Here is a 22,850-nt window from a genome sequence, read left to right as displayed (position 1 = left end):
TGAGGCTGTTCTCAGTCTACGCTTCAAGAAAATTCTTGTCTTCAGCAAGAAATGTGCCCTCACGTCGCAGCTTCTGAATGAAGTTGTTATCAGCTGTCGGCGCAGCAATGCCGCGACAGATAACGGCAACTATAATTGCTTGAACAATATGGATGTCGGAACAGTGTTGACTACGCAGTGGTACTTCAACAACTTTGCGTATTTCAGCAGAACTTGGGGATGCATTGCCAAACGTGTTGAATGCAATTCGGTTTTCTCCCAGTACCTGCAGTTGCAGTTTGACAGCGAGATCTTCTGTGATTAATAATCTCTGAATGCCTCCATCCAGAATCGCTCTGATGTATCTGGTCCTATTTTTTTAACGACATAAGCACGAAAAGTCTGCAGGTACACTTCTTTGTCCGTCTTTGCGCAAGCGCTTGTGGAATCTCTGTCGCAAAACATTACTGATTGCGACTAGACTCTCCCTCTTGTGCTACCCGAAGCCACCGCTGTTCGCGCAGTTTCCGCTGTAGTGTCTTTCTATCTGTTGTTCGAGTCACACATACTGGAGGCGTGTCTTCGGTGAGAGGCTGAGCACGCGAGTTTGACATGGCAAGACCGTGCCTGGTGACCTCGTGATGTACTATCGCGAGCAATATGAAAGGGAACACAGGAGCGCGTGTCAGATAGCCTCGAGCCCTACTATGGCGATACGTGGGTGCCGCCGTCGAAAACAATGTGGAAAGGGGGACGCTTTTCTAATAACTGTTGGTACTCACACCATCGTCTGTTTCACTGCGGTACATAGCCGGCTTTCGGCAGCCAGTGAAATGCCGTAAGCTGCCATTTTCGACAAACGCGGGCGCGGTGGGAGTGCCAACAGTTAGCGGAAGAGGGTCCCCCTTTCCCCTCTGTTTTCGATAGCGCCATCCGCGTATCGCCTTAACTCGGTTTCGCGGCTATTTGCCACGCGTTCGCGTGTTCCCTTTCATATTGCTCACGATAGTACATCTATAACAGTGGCTATCCTTAGCGAGCTTCTTTTTTGAAAAAAAAAGATAGGTTGGCGTCGCATGCGCGTGTACCATGATTCTTAGATCGACAGAACAAACACTCGCTCCTGCTGTATGATGCACTGTGCAGTATGGAACGGTGTTCCTGCCTCGAGTTCTCTCAGCACGGTCATCGACAGATAATTGTGACGATGGGTTGCACTGCTCTCGGCTTTCTAACTCAACACGTGTGAACATGAGCAGCTGCTTTAACTCCGCTTCCGATGTTGCAGTTGCTAGTGCGGGCTCCGAGACGTTCGTATCAGACGCACGTGCTCTTAAAGTCTAACACCGCTTTCCTCGCGTATATGCAAGAACAATCTCGTATGGCAGTGCACACTGTAAAATATCAATCAGCATTGCAAACTGAGAGTGGGTACGTTTAGTGGTCAGCGGATATTTAGTTGCGCGGCATCATACAGCTGCCTGAAGCCGCGTACGTCTCTCCCGGACTTTACATGAGGTAGATGGCAAATTGCTGTCAGGTGATGCTGCACTATCTTTTTACGATCGCCAAACGTTCTTTGAGAAGTTCTACGGGATCTGTGTAGCAAGCTTCAGAAGTCGGTAAAGCGGCAATGGCCGCTGCCGCTTCCCCGGCAAGACAATGCCGTAAATAGAAAAACTTCGTCGTTGTTGATTTAGCGTTCTTGTGATGAACGGTCTGCTCGAACAGCTCCCAGAAAGCTGTCCATTTGTGAATGTCGCCTTTAAATGTTGGCATGTCAAGATTCGGTAGCCTTGGGCCAATTCTGGGCATAGCGTCAGGAACTGTCGGGGTTTCATTCTGAGGAGCAGACCCCGCTGCATTGTTCCCGTGTCCGAAAGCGTCGATCTTGCACGGAATTTCGGCAAGAATGCTGATAGCTTGATGGTTATATTCTGCAGCAGTTACGTAATCTGCTTCGAGCTCATCGTCGGCATGTGCTCTTCGAGGGCATCGTTAAGTTTCGAGAGCTCGTTGTTGCTAGCAGATAGACGATCAAAAAAATCACATCATCTCACCATACGGGCAACCCTGGTGGGATGTGGAAGCATCACGGGGAGTGCGCATCGAGTTTCCGTTTCGTTTCACTTGGCAACACAACCCAATGAAAGTTAGAGTGAGAGAATGTATTGACAAGAGATGAGACGTTTGTACGGGGTTGTTGCGTCTTTATTTAGAGATCGAACGTGATTCCTAGCTCCGGTGCGCGCGGTATCTTGAAGACGATGGCTTGTGGTCGGTGAAGTGTAGCGTCAGTGGGTCTTGCTGCACAGGGTCGAGTTTGAAATTTGCGAAGACGAGGTCTATGCACGTTCCCCTGATGGTGGTGGGTTGCTTGTGATCTTGGGAAATGCATCGCAAAGAGAATACGTCCTTGATCTGCTCCACCAGCCAATCGGCCGACTTTGACGTTGTTCATGGCGTTTCGCACATCGTTGCACCGAGAGAGAATGACGGAAGCACAGCGAACGCGCGCTTTATACTGCGCCGGGACACTTGCGCCGCCTACCGGCGTACCCTTAGAGAGAGAGTGAGAGAGAGAGTTATATGCGATGATTTGCTGCGCTGCACCTGTGGCGGAGAGGGGGAGAGGGGAGAAGAGCGCACACCTGCGTAGGAGAGGAGAACAAGGGAGAGTTGCGCATGCGCAGTATGCGTGCGGACGCCGCAGAACGAACACTGCCCCGAGCATAAGATGCTCTAGCCTCTCGCATCTAAAATACCGGAAAGCTTGCGCTTGTCCATGGTAGGATCTGTAAACAGCAACCGAGCTTCCTGCAGGATCTTCGTATTCTGTGCTCGTCGAGCCGACCGCTTGGTCTTGAGGCGATCCATCCGACTAGCTCTTGATAGAGGTCTGGTCTCCACGCCGATCGTGAACGATGCGTTATCCAGTCAGTCCTCGCCGCCCGCTGCGCTAAGCGGTGAAGTAGATGGTCATTGGAGATGTGCGATGAAGGTAACGAGTCCGCACGGAGGTTTTCGGCACCAAATGTAGAAAAACTAAAGATACGCGAAGAAACCAGCCAGAGCGCTTCTCATTGATGATGATGATGTCCTCAGCACATGGCTCATACCCACCTCGGAGGATTGGCCAAGAATTGGGCACCTGAACCTGTAGATATGGATTCTGAAACTAGTTAATGTACAATTTAGTAACGGAACAGACAGATTAATTTTCCTAAACTGCATAATTTATAATATTATTTCCATGAATTCAACTGAAATATCTCTCAGAGAATTGTAAAAGTAGGGATTTAAAATTTTATTCGTTTTGTTGACTGAATGAAACCACAAACAGCATCAAATACGCCCCTGTGGCTAAAGCCAAATACCTGCCACATGGTGTGGCACAGCAAGGATACTGAAGAAGAGAACGAGGTTCGTCTCGGCATCGCGAGTCGATGCTTACGTTTGCCTGGATTCTCATTCAGCGTATATTCTACAGCAGCGTATACGCGACAATTTGGTGGAGCTTGCTGGGTACGCTGAGCTTTTGCAGGAGACTCCACTGAGCAGCATAAACCCCGCCCCACAATTGGAGCTGACTCCAGTTCACCGCACAAGCCGGCGAATCCGAGGCCTCGCTCCAGAATTTGGAAACCTCCAGGAACAAGTGATGACTGCGACCACTGCGAATTCTACGGAGAGGGTGATACCGACTTACCTAACGGTGCTGAACCCCCAAGTGCCAACGGCTTTTCATGGCAACACATTTGAAGACGTGGAAGACTGGCTGGCGGAGTTCGAGCGCGTGGCTGCGTGTAACGAGTGGGACAACAACGCCAAACTCAGGCACGTCTACTTCAGCCTCCAGGATGGTGCTGGCACGTGGTTTATGATCCGCGAAGTGCCCTGTCATCCTGGCCCGAGTTCCAGCGCAAGCTACTGAAGATCGCCGGGAAAAAGCGTCTCTTTCAGCGTGCCGACCCGAGCATGTCGGAAGAGAAGGTGCGTCATCTGATGAGAGGCGTAAAGGAACAGCTCTTTGGCGGTGTTGTTCGGAATACGCCCAAGACTGTTGCGGAGCTCCTCACCGAAGCCACCGCGATGGAGGAGACGCTTCAGCAACGCTCCAACATGTACATCCGCCAAGTCAATGCCTCCTTCACTCCGGCTACGCCGGTAGGCTTCGGCTGCGACGTCGGCTTGCTTTGCGAGCTGATTCGCTCCGTGGTTCGCGACGAACTGCAGAAGCACCACGGTACGTCGCCACCTCCAGTCAGCTCCTTCGCCAGCGTCGTACGCAACGAAGTAAAGCAGGCACTGCAGGCATCTCTTTCCAGCAGTGAACCATCGCCTCTGCCAAGCGAGTCCCGGCGCAAGACTTACGCAGAAACATTGCTGAGCCCCGCCCAAGCTTTCGCCCCTACTTATGTTGCGTCGCCAGTCGCGTTGCAGGCGGTGCAAGCCGCTCCGACAACCCCGCTGCCGTACTTCGACCACCGCCGAATACCCGCGAGAAAATCAGAGGTTTGGCGAGCACCCGATCAACGACCGCTGTGCTACCACTGCGGTGAAGCGGGTCATGTGTATCGGGAGTGCCCCTACCGAGGACTCGGACTGCGGGGTTTTTCTAACGATTCTCCTCGACCTACGTTCGGCCAAAGGCCTCCTGACATCGCAGAATTCCTCGATCAGCAGCGCAGGCCGGACACATCGCAGCTGCAGTCACGCTCACCCTCACCGCGACGATATTTCCCTGCTCGTGATACCACCTCGAGGACGACGTAAGGGATATCACCAAGTCCACGCCGGGAAAACTGATGTCAGCGACCTTCCGAGGTGTGGCCGCTGATATTCGACGCGCTGAAGAACTCGTATTGTCCCGACGACCGCAGAGCAACGAAAACACGATGACGCCAGAACCAGTTCCTGCAAACAAGATGTCACTGGACACACCTGTGTTGATCGACGGCAGAAAGATGAGTGCACATGTAGATACCGGCGCCGATTGCTCTATTAGTGGCAAACTGGCGAGCGTTCTGAAAAAAGTTGCGTTGCCCTGGGATGGGGGCACCAGTTCGTACGGCACTTGGCCATGTCGTTACACCGCTTGTCTTATGCACCGCAAGAGTAATTCGTGGTGCTGCTTTTCTCGCCACTTGGGTGGTTCTACGCGAGTGTTCCCGCGATTTAATTCTTTGGATGTACTTACTCCTGGAATATGGCGCCATTATTGACCTCCGCGAGCACTGCATCACTTTCTCGACACAAAGGGCAACAACACAGACCGACACCATTGGATACAGATCCGCACGTCGCATTTCTGCACGACAGCATCACGATACCACCGCGTGCGAGTGCTATGGTTCCGGTCAAGTCCGACGAGCTACAAGATGGTGAAGCCATTCTAGAAGGCAACATTTCTATGCTGGTGACCCAAGGTATTTGTGCAGCGCGAAGCCCTGTGTAACTTCGTGATAGCCAGACAGCGGTCCTCGTTACCAACTTTACTTTTGAGCATCCGCACATTTTTCGTGGCACTGCCGCCGCCTACGCGGAACCATCGACGGAGGTCGTCGAGAGTATTGCTTCTGAAGTGGACACAGACGACGGTTCGCTCAGAGACATCGATGTAAACTCTGAGCTTAGGGACGACCAAAAGAACGCACTGCAGGAACCCTTGAACGATTTCCGCGCGTGCTTCGCTCGGTCTACTAAGGTGGGCCAAACGCCAATCAAGTAGAACCGAATAATGACACCCGACGACGCACACCCCATCAAACAATAGCCTTATCTTGTCTCGCCGAAAGAACGTGAGGCAATTCAAGCCCAAGTCAAGGAGATGCTAGATGATGGTGTCATTCAGCCTTCGCACAGTCCGTGGCCCTCCCCGGTCATTCTGGTGAAGAAAAAAGACGGAACGCTTCGTTTCTGTGTTGATTATCGACACCTGAACGATGTTACCAAGAAGGACGTGTACCCACTACCACGTATCGATGACTCTTCAGACAGGTTGCGGCGAGCTAAGTACTTTTCGTGTCTCGATCTCAAGAGCGGTTACTGGCAAGTTGAGGTAGATGAACGAGACCGCGAATTAAACTGCTTTCGTTACTCCAGATGGCCTTTACGAATTCAGAGTACTTTCTTTCGGTCTCTGTTCGGCACCAGCAGCTTTCCAGCGAATGATGGACACCGTTCTCGCTGGTCTGAAGTGGTAAAGCTGCCCTGTCTATAACTCGACGACGTGGTTGTTTTTTCGGCGACATTTGACGACCACCTGAAGCGACTGCAGCAAGTTCTCGAGGCCATAGGCCTTACCCTTAAGCCTTAGAAGTGTCATTTCGGCTACAGAAAGCTGATGTTTCTGGGACACGTGGTCAGCGCGGAAGGCGTTAGCCCCAATCCCGCGAAAACTGCCGCTGTAGCCACGTTTCCAACACCGACCGACAAGAAGGGTGTCCGACGCTTCCTGGGCCTTTGCGCATACTACCGGCGTTTCATCGAAAAATTTTCGAAGATGGCGGAACCGCTGACTCACCTCACGAGGGACGATGTATCGTTCGTCTGGGCCGCAGAGCAAGAGACTGCTTTCACGCAGCTTCGACAGCGTCTGGTATCAGCACCAGTTTTGGCCTACTTTGACAAGGAGGCGGACACGGAAGTTCATACAGACGCCAGTAACGTTGGTCTTGGTGTGGTGCTTCTACAACGGCAGGAAGGTATTGAAAGAGTGATCGCATACGCAAGTCGCACGCTATCGCGTGCAGAGACCAACTACACCACCACAGAGAAAGGGTGTCTTGCCGTCGTATGGGCGCTGGCCAAATTTCGACGTCATCTCTACGGCCGCCCATTCAAAGTTGTAACCGATCATCACTCGTTATGCATGCTGACTTGCAAATCTGCGGGACCCTTCTGGACGACTGGCACGGTGGAGTCTACGTTTGCAGGAGTACGACGTGGCCATCGTGTACAAGTCGCGCCGCATACACGAAGACGCTGACACACTCAAGCGCCGCTATCGACACTACCGAAAAAAACAGTGAGGACGACGGCGCTTTCCTTGGGGCCGTAAGCGTGACTGATTTGTCCACACGGCAGTGCGCAGACGACGCACTACGGCCTATATTCGAACGTCTAGAAGTACGAAACCCATCAATGCCGTGGCATATCGCGCGAGGATTGACGTCTTTTTGTTTATGACATGGCGTTTTGTATAAGCACTCCGCCGCCACCAACAAGACCTACCTTTTGGTCGTTCCAACAGACCTCCGTGCCGAACTTTTTTTCGCCTGTCATGACGAGCCTCCGTCTGGCCATGTGAATTTTACGCGAACGCTTGATAGAGTGCGCAAATCCTACTACTGGCCGAAACTTGCCGAGTGTGTTAAGCGGTACGTCCAAGCCTGCCGTGAATACCAGCGCCGAAAGTCGCCAGCTGTGGAGCCTGCGGGATTGCTGAATCCGATTGACCCACCTGGCAAACCTTTCGACCAGGTCGGCATGTATCTTCTGGGTCCGTTTCCACTGTCATCTTCTGGCAACGGTTGGATAATCGTTGCACATATTATTTAACGCGGTATGCTGAGACAAAGGCGCTGCCTCGAGGCACATCTTCCGAGGTTGCCCAGTTTTTCACACAGAGCATCGTCCTACGGCATGGCACCCCATCGCACGTCATCACAGACCGAGGCAAAGCCTTTACAGCACAGCTCATTGAAGACGTTTTTAAACTCAGCTGCACGACCCACCGAAGGACAACTGCCTATCATCCGCAGACAAACGGCTTGACTGAATGACTGTACAAAACGGTGACTGGCATGATGTCTATGTAAGTAGACATACAACACAAGAGATGGGACGAGATACTCCTTTACGTAACGTTTGCCTATAACACTGCTACGCAAGAAACAACACGCTTCACGCCGTTTTACCTCATTTACGGCCGTGATGTGCAGACTATGTTAGAAGCAATGCTGCCGTGCGACGACATCGATCATCTCAATCTTGCCCAAGGTGCCGAATTTTAGTGCAATGCGCGGAAGAAGCCCGTCAGCTTGCCCGAGTGCACATAAAGAAACAGAGCATTGATGCACACCGTTACAATCTACGCCATCGACAAGTCGAGTTCCAACCTGGTGATCAAGTCTTGGTCTGGACTCCCGTGCGCCGAAAAGGACTATCTGAGAAGCTTTTGAGTCGCTTCTTCGGACCGTATACAGAGTGTTGCAGCGAATTAGTGACGTGAATTCCGAAGTCCTTCCTTACGGAAGCCAGCCTCCCCGATGTCGACAACCGCAATCTGAGATTGTGGACGTTGTGCGGTTGAAATCGCGCTATAGCCCATAATATCCGACATTTTCAGCCGCTTAGGTTAAATTTGGTGACTACATCGCAAACCACAGTGATTGTGACTACAGCCTATGTGTTCGTCCTAGGCCATCTCGGCGCTCTCACGTCAAGCCTATGTATGTTTTCCTTCTTTTGCTTTTCTTTCTTTTTTGAAGAGGGCTAATGCCACATGGTGTGGCACGGCAAGGGTACTGAAGAAGAGAACGAGGTTCGTCTCGGCATCGCGCGTCGACGCTTACGCTTGCCTGGATTTTCATTCAGCGTATATTCTACAGCAGGGTATACGCGACACCGGTACGCCGCGACAGGGTATACGAGGCACCGAAAGTGAGGGCTGTTTATGATGTTAAATTTACCCCTAATGTAGCAAGCGGTATTTCAAGAAGTCTTTTTCTTTGTAATTTATACCAACGACATAATAAAAAATAGTGTTCTACGGTTTCTATTTCTAGGCAGAATTGACACAGTGGCGATATCGCCAGACCAGCCCTGTGTAAATAAAGGTTTAATGGTGGAACACGGCAGCGTAATTTTGTAATTATTACTTCCGATTGTCTTGATGGACACCAATGAAATTTCCACGGAAATTTTAGAAGCTGAAATTCAGTCCATGACGTTATTGTTTCCATGAAATCTCAACGAATTGTAAATTTCCGATATCTAATCGCTGTTATTTGTGTCATCACTGGAAGGAAGGATATTATCGGTCCATTCAGGGATGCTCGAGCTAATGAATCGGCCATTTCACTGAAACGTAATCTGCAGTGTCCTGGTACCCATAATAATTTTACAAGATTCAGCTGGGGGCGAACTAATGTTACAAACGTCTTTAGAGCTGTTGGCGGACTTCGTGATCGCGAAAGCATTCTCAGTAATACATAATGGCTAATTTTGAGTTAAAGAAGAGGACATATAATGTTTGCAATCTCTAAAGGGGAATATAATTTCATCTGCCCGTAGCAGCGTCAGCGGCGCGTTGCCTCCGCGATGCCAGCGTCGTGCTGCGTAGAGTAGTTCACCAGGGCCACCACTGCATGCCGGGATGAGCCCCCTTTCCCCGCTGCAACATTCAACTTTTGGGTGGTTCCATATATGCCCTCTTGGCTTCTTAGCTGTGTTGCTTCCAGCGCACTAGCGGAGACTGAAAGGGAGAGAAAGCCGGGTATCAGGGCGATAACTGTAATTGTATTTGAAGGATTCAAAACTTTTTTGCGGCATCAGATTCGTGAGACGTCCTTTTATAGTGAGGGCAATTTTATGGTTAGTTAGAGAAGAGTTTCAGGGCTCGTTTCAGGTCTTGGATTGTTGTACGTCTTGGACTACACCATATTTAAACATTGGCTACTGAGGGATTGCACACGGCATCATCATGCTTATTACGCCTAGCAAGTTATCACTCTATTTTGAACGAGAAAGTGGTTTATAGTAGCTGAAATACTGACAGCTGGGCGAGTTGGTACAGATCCGTATTACCTGCGCAACAACACGGGGACTAATAAGAACTATGCCATTCAGCTGGTCGCCGTATCCTCGCTTACCTTAAACAGACCCTGAAAAGATTTTAACGATTTCTTACAAGCGTACCGTGTCGTTAGGATAGGTCTTTTTCTGTTCATTTGTTAATTAAGGGACGCATTGAAGCGCTCCATGTAAAGCGTGTTATTTATTATAAGGTTTTAAAAAACGTACATTGCTACCGATCGCAGCGCCCCCCCCCCCCCGAGTTTTCAGCCGCTCCACCCCAACTGACGCGTGTTGCCCATCTGACGTTAGTAGGGCGAGCTATGCGATTGGCTACCCAGGTCGCGTCATCGATATGTTTTCGAACTTTTTCGTGCACAAATATTGTTCGTAATAGTTGGAATGTTGGTTAATTTGTTTTCATAAAAAAGTATCAAACACAATACACGACAAATTGTCATTGCACTCAAGCACTTCTGAACTCAGCAAGTGTCGCCTGTTTCTGTTACAATGTACTCCGTGTTGACGCGAGCTGCGCGATCAGTGTTGGTCCCGATCTTTCTTCTTGCGAGCACTACGCTTGGCCTATGTTGCGTTGTGGGCGGCAAACGTAGCCATATGCTATATACCAAGCAGCGACATCGTGTCCCTCTGCAAGGCAGCAAACGAGCGGAATGGCTGCAACAGATCGGACGGTCCGTATCCGATTGGAACCAGCATCTATACGTGTTTGCTGCCGTCACTTACTACCAAAATAGAGTTTAGCGTGTTCGGTATTCAGGTAAACGCAAGCGCAAGTGGACTGGGCGTTTTACGGATTGAGCAGAGGCTCTAACAGAATGGCGTGCACGGTGCAGTCACCTGGTGGCACAGAGCTTAACCAAACACCGAGCTAATACAGCGGTAACCAAGTGTATACTACTTTGCTGCTGATGTAAATTTTCGACAAGAGCGTAATCGTGAACACGTCTTTTTAAATGTTTAAAATGATCCACACTTAGCTACAGCAGTAATAGCTCTGCGGTTGGCTCGATAAACTGCGCGACCAGGTGTCCGGACCGTGCCCGCCGAACAGGCCGATCAGGCCTCTTACTTACGTCTACGCTAAAGCTCCTTCAACATAGTGGTAGTAGTATGGAGGGGCTATAGTTTACGTATCCGCCCATCCGTAAAAACGCCCGGCTTCCCTGTGGTTACCCGAATACCGGACGTCGTCAGCGCTGCGACAGAACGCTTGATGAGCACGCTGCTTGGATAGCTCTTGCTGTGGACGGACAGCCTGATGGCTAGCGGAGAAGTTGGAGAGGTTTTGCGCGCTGGTTCCAAGACAACCTAACGTAGACGACACGACGTCACATCATGACACAAAGCCAGTGAAGGCGGCGCTTAGCCCTTATCACTCGGCGAACGCATTGAGAAAAAGCATTGCTAGGCAGGAGGGTTACTAGTCATCGTCCGTAGCTCTCCTAATATTAGACGCGTCTGTTAAATAGTGGCGTGAATGTTTTACTTTAGCTGCACCCTACGCGCCTACAAAATTTGGCCGAGCCGTTTCAGGGACTCTTCAACGATGTCGTTTCTCAGCGACCAAATCGCAACTTCGGTCGCCAACAGCATGGCTAGATCACGCTAACCTGGCGTTCGAAGCAAGGCTCTGATAAGGCCTGGCAGCCAAGGCAGTGTCGATAGGGTGAAAATTTGCCGACACCGACGGGAGAAGCTTGGCGCTCATTGAGTGGCTAAATGCTAATCGCGGCCGAGATTAGGTTCACAGGATAGTCTAAGGGCCGTGGAAGCCACATGCACGCCTCTGGGTGACCACGAGTGCTTAGCTGTAAACTACAGCGAGCGCTTAGTGCGCTCGTGCGCTTAGTGGACGGAATAGATTAAACTCACGTGCATGTAAAAGCACTCAGCCTAAACTGCAGGTGCCGCACAGTTGGCGCAGTTCAGGTCGAATGCCACAAGCACGCTTCGCCGAATCATGGTGACGCTCGACGAGCGAATGTTAGACGCTCCCCGGTCTTGACCATCACGAAATTAAAGTACACTAGAAAGCCGTGGTACGTTCCTTGCCGTGGCGTTTGCGAGGATGCTACGTCGTGTTTTCGCTGTCCCGACCTATAGCCCATTGAATCATCTAGCATCTTACGTTGCCTAGGAATGCGGAAATCACTTAAATTTAGCGGTGCAGAGGCAGATTTGGAAGTAAGAAATGTCGGAAGTACGCGATCGTCAGTCCCGATAAGCGCATCATGGCGCGATTGAAGTTCTTGCCGGCTTCGTAAAGTCATCTGCACCGCAATATAGCCCTCTTATACGCTGAAGCATTTAATAAGTAGATTGGGGCCACACGTTTGGAACATAGTACGTGCCCCTTATTACATAAACGCGCACGCGTGTTTCTGACGCTGCTGTGGCGATTGGGGGCATTCCTCAGTGTTACGTTTTTCCGGAGATCAGGTCATCTTAACGCGACAGCGTTAAGAGCCCCGTGTCGCAGAAAATCCGGCGTCGGTGTTGGTGTCGGTTTCGGCGTTGGCGTTAAGCATCGGCGTCGGGCGGAATTAATCATGCCGAACCACATCATCCCGAACCACCCCAACCAGGCCCTCCGTGTGGCGCAAGGCGTTATTGACCGGAAATTGAATTTGTCAAAGTAAAATCCGCCAGAAAAATAGTAAAATGCCACTTAACGACAACCTACAGACGTGATAGGGTCGGATTGTAATTTGAGTATACGAGAAAAAAGCTTGATAAGCAGTCAGGAATCCGTGAATAATATCGCGTTCCACTCTTAAAGGCGGAGATTAAGCGTCCTCCTATTGTGAGGGCGTGTCGCTGTACTTTGGTTCTAGGCAACATTAAGGGAAATGTTGAAAAACGAGCCTTTCTAAATTTTGATTGGGCGCCATGTCGCAGAAAATACAGTGTCGGTGTCGGCGTCAACGGCATCTAATAACGCTATCGCATTCCACTCTTAACGCGAAGCTTAAGCGTACTCCACGTTTTGTTTTCCTATTTAGTTTTTTTTTTTGCATGGTCCCTTCAATAAAATATCTATAAGTTATACTGTGTGCTTAATGACACTGAGCAAGTGTCTGGAAATAAATTTTCTGCACTGCTGGCCATACATATGCCGTGTTAAGAAATGTTGAAGTTGCGCGTTTTTGCACGAAAATAAGAGCACTGAAAATAAACTTGGCATATACGGAACTACGGTGCTGCCGTTTTTCTCTACACCCCCTTCGCTCTATTTCTGTTTTTACTTCTGGCTTTTGTGGTAAGGTTTTATCCAAAGACCCCAACTTTTCACTTAGAGCCAAGAGGCTAGTATTTTTGATAGCCTAATTATAGCAAATTTGATTCCATTTGTATTCAGCAATATGTGTGCGCGAAATGGCGATACTACATTGCCGTTTTGTGCCAACCTAATGGTTAGGAAATTAAGCATGGAAAGGTTAGGGAGGTTTCAGTTATCAGAATGATTGTGGTCTTGATACCATATATTTGTTATGATGAGGATATTTAGGCGCATTATTGCGCTGCAATTCGTACAGGAGATGGTAGGCAGCTTGGACACCAATGATGATTGTAAAGATGGAAGTGCTTGGAAGTGTGTTGAGGTTCTAATTCAGACGGCGTCTAGGGGCGACAGAATTCCTGGCGCGTTCCTGGCGTTTCTTTCTTTTTTTTCGAAGGGGATCTCCGACCTCTGTCTCATATCGGTGGCACTAGGGCGTTTGCCGCCGTTTTGGCGCGTTTGCTCACCTTGAACATGTGTTTGGGTGCTCGTGTGCGATACCAAAGGACAGGCCTGCATGTAACAAATTACATGTTCTCAATTAACTGTATTGAACTACTTTTTCTGGAATTTTGTAATTTGACGATTACTTTGTATACTCAGTAACTCAGATGTAATTCAATCAATTTTTCAGCGATTAATTACGTGTAACGAGTTACATTTTTGACGAAACAAGCTTGCGGAATACTTACATTGAGCCGGAACGTGCGAGTCCAAGGAGTTGAAAACATGTTCATAGTTTACCTCCATCCCACAATGTGCATCTTGCAGCTGCTACTGAATCTCATGAACATGACAGGCTTGCACATTTGCACACTTCTCTTGAAAGTCCGACGTCTGAGGTTATCTTGTATGTCCAATTTATCTCCCTTTCTCCCGGAAGCGCTTATATGAAGCTTTCATAGGCGGTAAGAGCTGCTGCTCAATTCTTCGCTCACTGCAGTCTCACTTTTCTGATATAAGCTGAAGTTTGTGGCTGTACAACTCCTATGTTTCTATCGGTTTGATATTACGTGATTCATACACACCTATTATCCGCTCTGGTGGCTGTTGTGTTGTGAACGCCTTCTCTTTCCCCCGACAGGAGGCGTTGTATATACGTTTCAGCTGTGTATATATTTCTGTACTTCTGAATAAAGTGGGTTGTTCCATTCCAAGTCTCGGGCTGTTCGCAGACGCTCTTCAATTATAACAGTGGTGTAGTGGCTTTGGTGTTGAGCAGCTAAGCCTGTGGGCGCGAGATCGAATTTCGGTCGCGGCGGCCGCATTTCAGTGGGAGCGAAATGCAGAAATGCTCGTGTACGGAGCAATGAGTGCATGGTAAAAAATCCCAGGTTGTCAATATTTTTCCGGAGTCTCCCCACTATAGCGTGCCTCATATAGAATATAGAGTTTGGCACATCAAACCCCAGAATTTTGATGTACAGTGACTGTTCCGATTTAAACACCAGAACAATATTTCCAGGGATGCAGTAGCATAAGAAATTACGTCACAGATTTCGTAAGTTTTTCAAGGAATGGGAATATTTTCTGCTGTCCGGTTCAAGTTGTTTCTCATGTCTAAGTGGTTAACGAGTGAGGGGCACTGAGAGGGAGGTCCACCAGATGTTGACAATCAAATTGAAAGGGCGCTTCTGTGGCCAGGTCGGTCGTTCATGATGACCTAACTGAATTTATCAATTTATCACTGGCCCTGTCGGTGGTACCTTCCGTAAACCACAGCGAACCTGAAGCGCTGTATTTCATGACAGCCTAGACCCGAGCATCGCAGCATTGAGAACCACAACGTTTGAGCAAGGTGTTTGTACGTTACTACACAACCCTTCTCTCACGCGCACACATTGAGTGAGATTTGCGTGCCTCTAGAAATGTCCTCAGAAGAAAATGAGAAGATTCCCGAATAAAATTTTTACAAGCAATTTTTAGTGAAGATTACCAACGTGTGAAGGGCTGTGTAAGGAACTTTAGTGTCACGCCTGTAGGTGTGCTGCGCGAAGAGAATGAACACGAGACACCATATGCAAATACACAATCAAAACCTATATTTGGAATGAATTATTAATATACAGACAAGAAATATGACATAAAGAAACCTACCAATTGACGCAAAAATCAAACATATAATGCGAGAAAACAGGACATAGTGCATTCAGAAACAATGAGATTTCAGCAGAGGGCTCACAGGTTACACGTCCATCATCCAACGCGATGCGATGATGTCAGTTCCTCAGTTGAGTTTGATGCTGTGGCTCCGGTGTAGGCAGCGCCTTGCTTGCTCCTAATCATTGTCGGCGGCGGCGAGAGCGGCCACCAGAGTTGGCGATGACGGCGCCTGGCCTCGCGCAAAGTTGCGGGCCGTCTTCGTTCTTGCGGTCCTCTTAGCCCGCCCGATCCTAAGTTTAGCGCGTGTCTCCTCCAACTGCCGTCCTCAGACCCGTGGTCATCCGACAACCGGCCAGGGTGTGGTGTTTCCTCTTTTCGCCTATTCCTCCTCCAGACGTCCTGGGCCTAAGCACCGTTGTTCTCGTCTGATTTTTGGCGCTTGGCTGTCTGGGGACTGTCTTTAGAAATTCGTCTGGTCGTCGGGTGGCACTCTCTGGCTGCTGCTTTGCGGGGCAGTATTTGGTGTCTTGCGGAGAAGCCCTTCAGTCACTACATTCAGAGGATGCTTCGAAAGAGCCAAGCCCCCTCGTTCCATTTACTGAATTTGTGAAACGGCAATAAAGGTAGCGAGGAAAGTAACGGTAAAGTGATCGATTACTTTTCATTAATTACTTGGTTACTTTCGAGTGGTAGTAATTAGTACGCGTTATCAATTACATTTTTGAAATAAATTTTTGTAATCGGTTACTAGTCTGGCACAGGATCACTAACGACGTAGTTTCCACACATACGCTCTTACTGTCGTGTCGGATATATCTATGTCGCCTGGTAGCCTTCTTGGGGCTCTTTACGCTGCGCAGCAGAACAGACCTCGCATGATTCCTATCGCTGAGATTGCTTCGCCCATGGAGCGAAACTGTTTTTAATAAAGCACTGCACATTTATATACTTGTATTTCTGAATGTGCAACAAGGCTGCCACTGATTCTTGACTCCACATTTCACTTTCGTGTTAAGACCTAATTATTTGAAGAGATCTGGCAATATTTTAACACGAAAGTGTTTTATGCCGGGGTCCACCAAGACTTCACTGACGTATTTCCGTCACGGAAATACGTCAGCTTACAATGTACACGAACATAATGCAAAGAAAGAAACCAGAAGAAAAAGTTCCACAAACATGCAAAATTTGGAAATCGAACCCACGACCTCTCGGTCCGCGACGATAGATCGCCGAGCGTTTAACCCATTGCGCCACAAACGCATTTGCAGAGAGCTACACAGACGCGCCTTATTTATCTAACACTCCTCCGTGCACCTGCGCTCTTGCTCGGGGCGGTGCCGCCGCCTACGAGCAGAAAAGAGAAGTACTGCATTATGACACTAACGCGCACCGACAGTGAACGCTTCGGTGGTCTCAGCACTACGACGCCTCGATGCCAGCATTCGAAGCGACGCTGGCATCAAGAAGCACTACCAACGCCACCTAGGTGGCGTTCACCGTACTCAGCACAGCGGAGCGTGGCCTCCGCAATTAGCTCTGAAAATGTTTCTGAAGTTGATCGCAGAGGCTGCAATTACGACGCGCTGTACGCGCTGATTTGACTCGGTGACGATTCAGTTACGTGCTTTGTCTTGCGCGTTGTATTAGTGTGTCAGTTACGTGCTTCGTCTTTCGCGTTGTGCTAGCGTGTGCAGCGTAGTGCAGCTTCCATATGCACGACGGTTGCTCATGGTCATCGACGTTGGTAGTCGTGATGGAGGAGACGTGCCACCAGGCGTCAGCGTGGGTGCATCAACGCCTAAGGGCGCTTTAGCCACAAAACACCAATAGACATTATATATCAATGTGCAATAAACATTACACTACTTCTGTGAAGACACGTTTCACTTTCGTGTTCTATACCGATTCCTATATAAGAGGGATCAACCACATTTTTTTTCTTTCGCGTTCGCATTTCAATTTACACTGATGGTGCGTTCACAAAAGAAAAAAAATTATATGTGCGTACACCAGCTAGCTGCTCTAGGTATTACCGCAGAATAAATTATAGGAAGTTGTAAGGCCTCTCAAGCTGGGTGATAATATTCCGACGCTAGACAACTGGTCTGTCTTTTGATGTGGCACCCGACAATATACATATGTCGTTCCCCTGCAGCTTAATCACCTGAATGGCTATAGAGCCATATAACTAGGCGCTGCGCTCCGCAGTGGCTCCTGTTGCGGTTATGAAGGCCATAGCAGGCTCTGAACAACCACGTGAACATCCAGATTTGATCTTAGGCCTTCGCGCTACCTCGTGTTATAAATGCCAAAATACAGCGTCCATTTGTCATTCTTGATTATCAGACAGCATTTGAAATGCACGACGGACATCATAAGATGTGATCGCGATATAATTGATGCACGGTACACCACGTGGCGTTCAAAATGTGCCACAAAGGGCTCAATACAGTGCTAAATACACAGAGGGCTCAATACAAGAATAACGATTTTGCTGCCAGAACTCTAAATTTTTATCGGGCTCTGCAGTGTGAATGCACCGACTTACGGTTCTTACGCATCCTGCCTGTCAAGCCCGACGAAAGTTGCGTCGCATGGGGCTGCTTGTATTAAATGTGCGTGCCCGCAAAGCTGTCTCTACCTATGGACGGTTTTCAACGCGCTCCTGTGGACAATGCCATGTTTGATGACGTGGGGGCGCGTTCATTGCTGTATCATGCGGCCTCCGCTGCCTCTGTTAATCCGTCAGAATGAAAACTCGACGGCGCATGGGTCGGTTACCCAACGCCACTTAGATATCACAAGGCCTGCGCACTCTGCTTTATGAGGTCATTCTAAAGGGCTGAAATTTCCATTACCAAGCCCAGTGTGACAAGAACGGTGACAGAAATGTCACCACGGCTTACGCGGCAGCATTCCCATTAGATTCAATGGCAGTCGGCCCTAGGTGCATGGGGTCAAAAAGGCCGAGGCCTTTCTGACCTCATCATATTACAAGGTCACAGGCCTTGTGCCAGTTAGGTGGCTTTGGGTTACCTTATCGCCGGGGAGGGGAAGAAAGAGGAGAGAAATTCGTGACGTCACATGTCGAGATGCGGAACGATGGGGGAGAGGAGTATAGAAGGGTGTGTGAAGGAGTAATATGGTGGAGTGAAGTCACACCGTAGGAACCAATAGTAATACAGGCGGCGCGTGACATCGTGCTTCGGTGCTCACAGCTGGCTGACCGGCAGGCGAGAGGAGGGAATCGCGCTGTGGCGCGCGGTGGCGGACTTGGCAGATTGTCTATGGCGTTTCGCCGGTTCGGGCATGTCTTGTGAAGCTGCGTGTATTTGAGTACAGTTTAAATAAAAAATAAAAATTCGGAGGTTTTTAGTGACAAAGCCCCGATATGATTATAAGGCACGCTGTACTGGGGGAGTCCACATTAGGTTTGATCACCGGGGGTTCATTAACGTGCACTCAATGCACGGTACGCGGGCGTTTTTGCATTTCGACCCCATCGAAATGCGGCCGCCGCCATGGGATTTGATTCCGCGCCATGGATTTTGCAGGGCAACGCCATAGTCGGTATGCTGCCACGGTAGTTCTGTAGTTTAAAATGAATACAGTGCCGTCGAGCGGAATTTGAAAAGTTGTGTTGAGGAACGTCGCCGAAAGAAGGGCGAGGCGATTTGACGTCGACGACAGGCCAAATCAGAGGAAGCCAGTAACGACCGATGATTTGGCTGGAACAGTTGAAGAGAAGTACCGGATGCGTGCTCCAGAGAGAGAGGAGGAACCCCAGCGTCGGTCAGGAGGTGAGGCTGGAGCAATTCCGGGTAAACGTCAGGTGCTGCACCCTGGTATGCGTCAGGCAGAAGTCGAGGCGAAACGGCGACGAGAGCCTCGTCGTAATGCAGATACCGCATTACGACGAGCAGAAGCTGAGGTAAAGTGGCGCAAACGGCAAGAGGAGGCGAGGCGGCTTACTATACGTCAAGCAATTAGTTAATGCCAAAGTAATTTCTGTAGGAGCAAGAAATTGATCGAGCGTTTCATTTTATTACAATGGCAGCGCACTATGCCGGTACGGGGAAGTAAGCCGCTGTCTCGGCGATTGTCGATGACAACGTCTGCGTTAATGGCCAGAAACTTTGGGCAAAGCATCGGAAGATATAAAAACGCAGGGCTTGACAACAAGGCAGGGCTAGCAAAAGCTTCCGAGATGCAGTCTTGAGTAGGACTTTCAGCCGCTGTAATAAATCAGGATTGCTCCCATTCCTTCATCATTTATTACAATTTATTCAATGGCTTGGCAGCCGGAGTATGTCATGTTTTGTCATGTTGGTTTAGTGACGTTTTTTTGTTGTGATCGATATGATTAATTTTTTTATTGCGAGAACATTATATGGATCATGAGGCGGAACATCCGGTGTTAGCGTGACCACGATGGTCCAAAAAGCCCAAGTGGCCTAAGTGAGCCCTAGAGTGATATGGTAGAATGAGGTAGTTGATGACGTCAATTAGGGGAAATTATTTATGGGGGAGTGAATTAGTCTAAAGTTAGTCTAAGTTAATTAGTCTAAGTTTATTAGTCTAAAGTTTGTCTAAAGTTGACTAGGCTAATGTTAATTAGTCTAAAGGTAATTAGTCTAAAGGTAATTCGTCTACATTTATTTATCTAAAGTTAATTATTCTGCAGTTATTTATCCAAAGTTAATTAGGTTCATGGTAATTCGGCCAAAGTTAATTAGGTCAAAGTTAATTATGCGAATGGTAATTAGACCAAGGGTAATTCCAATGTCAATTACGCCAGAATATTTAAGCCAGAGATAATTAGGCCAATGTTATTTAGCCAAAGTAATTGAGCCAAGGTAATTAAGCCGGATATATTTAGGGCAGGTTTTTTAAGGCATACTTCACTATGGCACTCAAACCTACGACCATAAGTGGTAATCCAATGTACGACCTTTGGTGTTAATGAATGCGCAAATAATTAGGTCACAGTTAATTAAGGTAGAGTTATTTAGTCACACGTGTAATTAGGCTAGAGTTCATTACAGCCCTAGAACCCACGACCATTGGTTGGACGGACCCACGACTTGATATTAATTAAGGTGAAGGTAATTAAGGCAGTTAATTAGGATAGAATTCATTACGGCACTTGAACCCGTGACCATTGGTGTTACTTAGAGCGAAGTTCATTAAGGCACTATTATTTAGAGTTAATTTAGGAACTCGAACCCTTCACCTTTGGTGGTCGCAATGCTTTCGCATTCTTCCACGTAGAGATAACTGTCTTGTGAAGCCACGTGTCCGCCCCTTGAAATTTTTTTTTGCGCGATGGCTCGTGGTTCTTAGAAGTTTGATAGAGTTGTTTAGGCCGTGCTACGAGCTTAAAACATCCATGTATTGAAGTTTTGGAGTAGCTTAAAAAAAGACGGGGTAATACCGTTCGTCACTCGTTAACGTTGTCGCTCGCGACGAAGCGTTAGGCTTCAAATACTTTCACGCAACATATTGTAAATAGCTTGTTACGATCGCCCAGCGGGGGCAGCCACCTTCGAACCACTAAGCCACTTCTAACTTCCTCCGACAACGGCTTCGGGAAGTTGAAAATACGCCCCACGGGAAAGAACAGCAGCGACACCATGGCGAGACACGTTTCAACGAATACGTGGTTGCTGGATGCCATCCGGCCGCCGACAAGACGTTGGGACCAAGAAACTCTTGGAAAGGGGTGTGCTGCGACGGTTCCCCACGGCCGCAGCTAGCGGCTAGGCCGTTTGACAGACGAACCCACTAAGCTGGGCCATCCCAGAAACCAATACGTGCCAGATTGAGGCAAGCGTGAACTTTCCGATCAACGAGTGTTCCCTCCTTTCTCTGGGGCAGTGAGCCGTGTGAGCCCGAGGATACCTCTCAGATCGTGTTGCTTCAACAAAGGTGCCAGAATGTTTATGTTCTCCCTCGTCCTCATGGCGACTTTGGATGCTCCGGTTAGAGAAAAGTGTGACCGCAGGTTTCCCTGGCCTAAGTATCGAGGGAGCACAAGAGGGCATTTAAGCGGACGTTTCAGCTCATCCGGAGTGCTCTCCCTACAGCTCTGAGATATAACTCGAGCGCTCTCCCAGAATGATGTAGTCTCTTCTGACATCTAGCTCACGTTACGAGAGCGATGTTCTGCGCCCCGTGCTCCGGCCAGTATCTCTTGTTATGTTACCCAGTTTGCTTTTCCTACGTTAGCAAACCCCTTGTTCCGTTCTCCCTACCTCTTGACATCGTACTCATCACGAAAGAAGCAACTCTCGTTATGTCTGCTCGGATGACAACGTGGGTCCACTAAGCTTCTGTGTGACGCTCCGGTAGCGTCAGCCACCTACCCGTTACGAGACGCACCGATGGCGTAGGCTAGAGCGCGACCCTCAGTTTGACGCCAGACTCCGAGACCACGACTCTCGAATCCTACACACTCATTGCGCGGCCTACTGTAACGAGTGCACTTGAATCAAATACGTGACTGAGTTTCAATGAAAGGGACTAGACGTTAGTGGAGACTTTAAGAATACCTACAAGTACAAGCGAATGCCTACTAGATTTGTGGTGCAAACTCGCGTATTATTGTGATAGCAATTATATGGACACTCCAAAGCAGATTTCTGCCGTAGGCGTCGCCGTCGCCGTTGCCGTCGCCGTCGCCGTCGCCGTGAGGTTCCGTATGACGTCAATGGAGATGAAATCGTCGCCGCGCGCCGCCGAACGCGGTATGTGCGAGTGAAAGGGAACGAGGGACGCGCGCTTTCACGGGGAGTGAACCCACGGCGGAGAACAAACGCGCGTTCTGCGCCGTGCTCCCTTAAGGGCTGCAGAAGTAGGCGTCTCTTTCCTACTTTACAATCACCATATATGTAGAACAAACGCGCCTTCTTCCGACGCGGGAAAGGCCGTGGGGGAAGGGAAGGGAGGCGACGTTAAGCTGCGGCACCAAGTGCCTATTTATATCAGAGGCTCCGGCAACAGTCACCAACGCCGCACGCATTTTGTGTGAACGCGGTCAAAACGCCGAAGGCGTCGTCAACAGTTCTGCGTGTTGCCGATGCTGCTGCATGTCCAAGTTTATACAGCTGATAAAGCTACTATCATTACTTCGTATAGCTCTCTATAAATTTGCTGTCGCAATTGATGCTTCGCCTTTCGGGTGAAACTGCGACTTTTTTTTCTGTACCTTTCTTTTATCAAAAAGAATCGCACAATTTCTTTGTTACAGTGAAACCTTAATTGTATTTAGATGACGGTTCGACATTTTATTTCGTGGTTGAGGTGCAAAAAATAAAGTGACGACGAAGTAGCTTCAACGAAGCAGAAATAACAATCAGATTTTCGAGTGGTAGCATTTTTTACAGCGCAGCTGTTAAGGGCCAGTTCGCCCAGGATCGTGTCTGCGTGTAGAAAAAAACTATAATCAGCATTGGCTCGAGCGTCGACGTCTTCTTCCTCAGCTGTCTCGTTGGCGCCCCATACCACACGTGCCGTTGGATGCCGTGCTGAGGACACGCTCGGCACGGCATCTTCGACACGTAGAACAACCACAAAACGACGCGTAGAACAATAATTTCGGCTCCCTGTGCGTGGGGGTATGGCTCCATGTGCGTGGCGGTTTCTCAGTAGTTGTGCCTTA

Source organism: Dermacentor silvarum, chromosome 1 (genome assembly GCF_013339745.2).
Source record: "Dermacentor silvarum isolate Dsil-2018 chromosome 1, BIME_Dsil_1.4, whole genome shotgun sequence".
NCBI lineage: Eukaryota > Metazoa > Arthropoda > Arachnida > Ixodida > Ixodidae > Dermacentor > Dermacentor silvarum.
Note: the sequence above shows the minus strand (reverse complement) of the source record.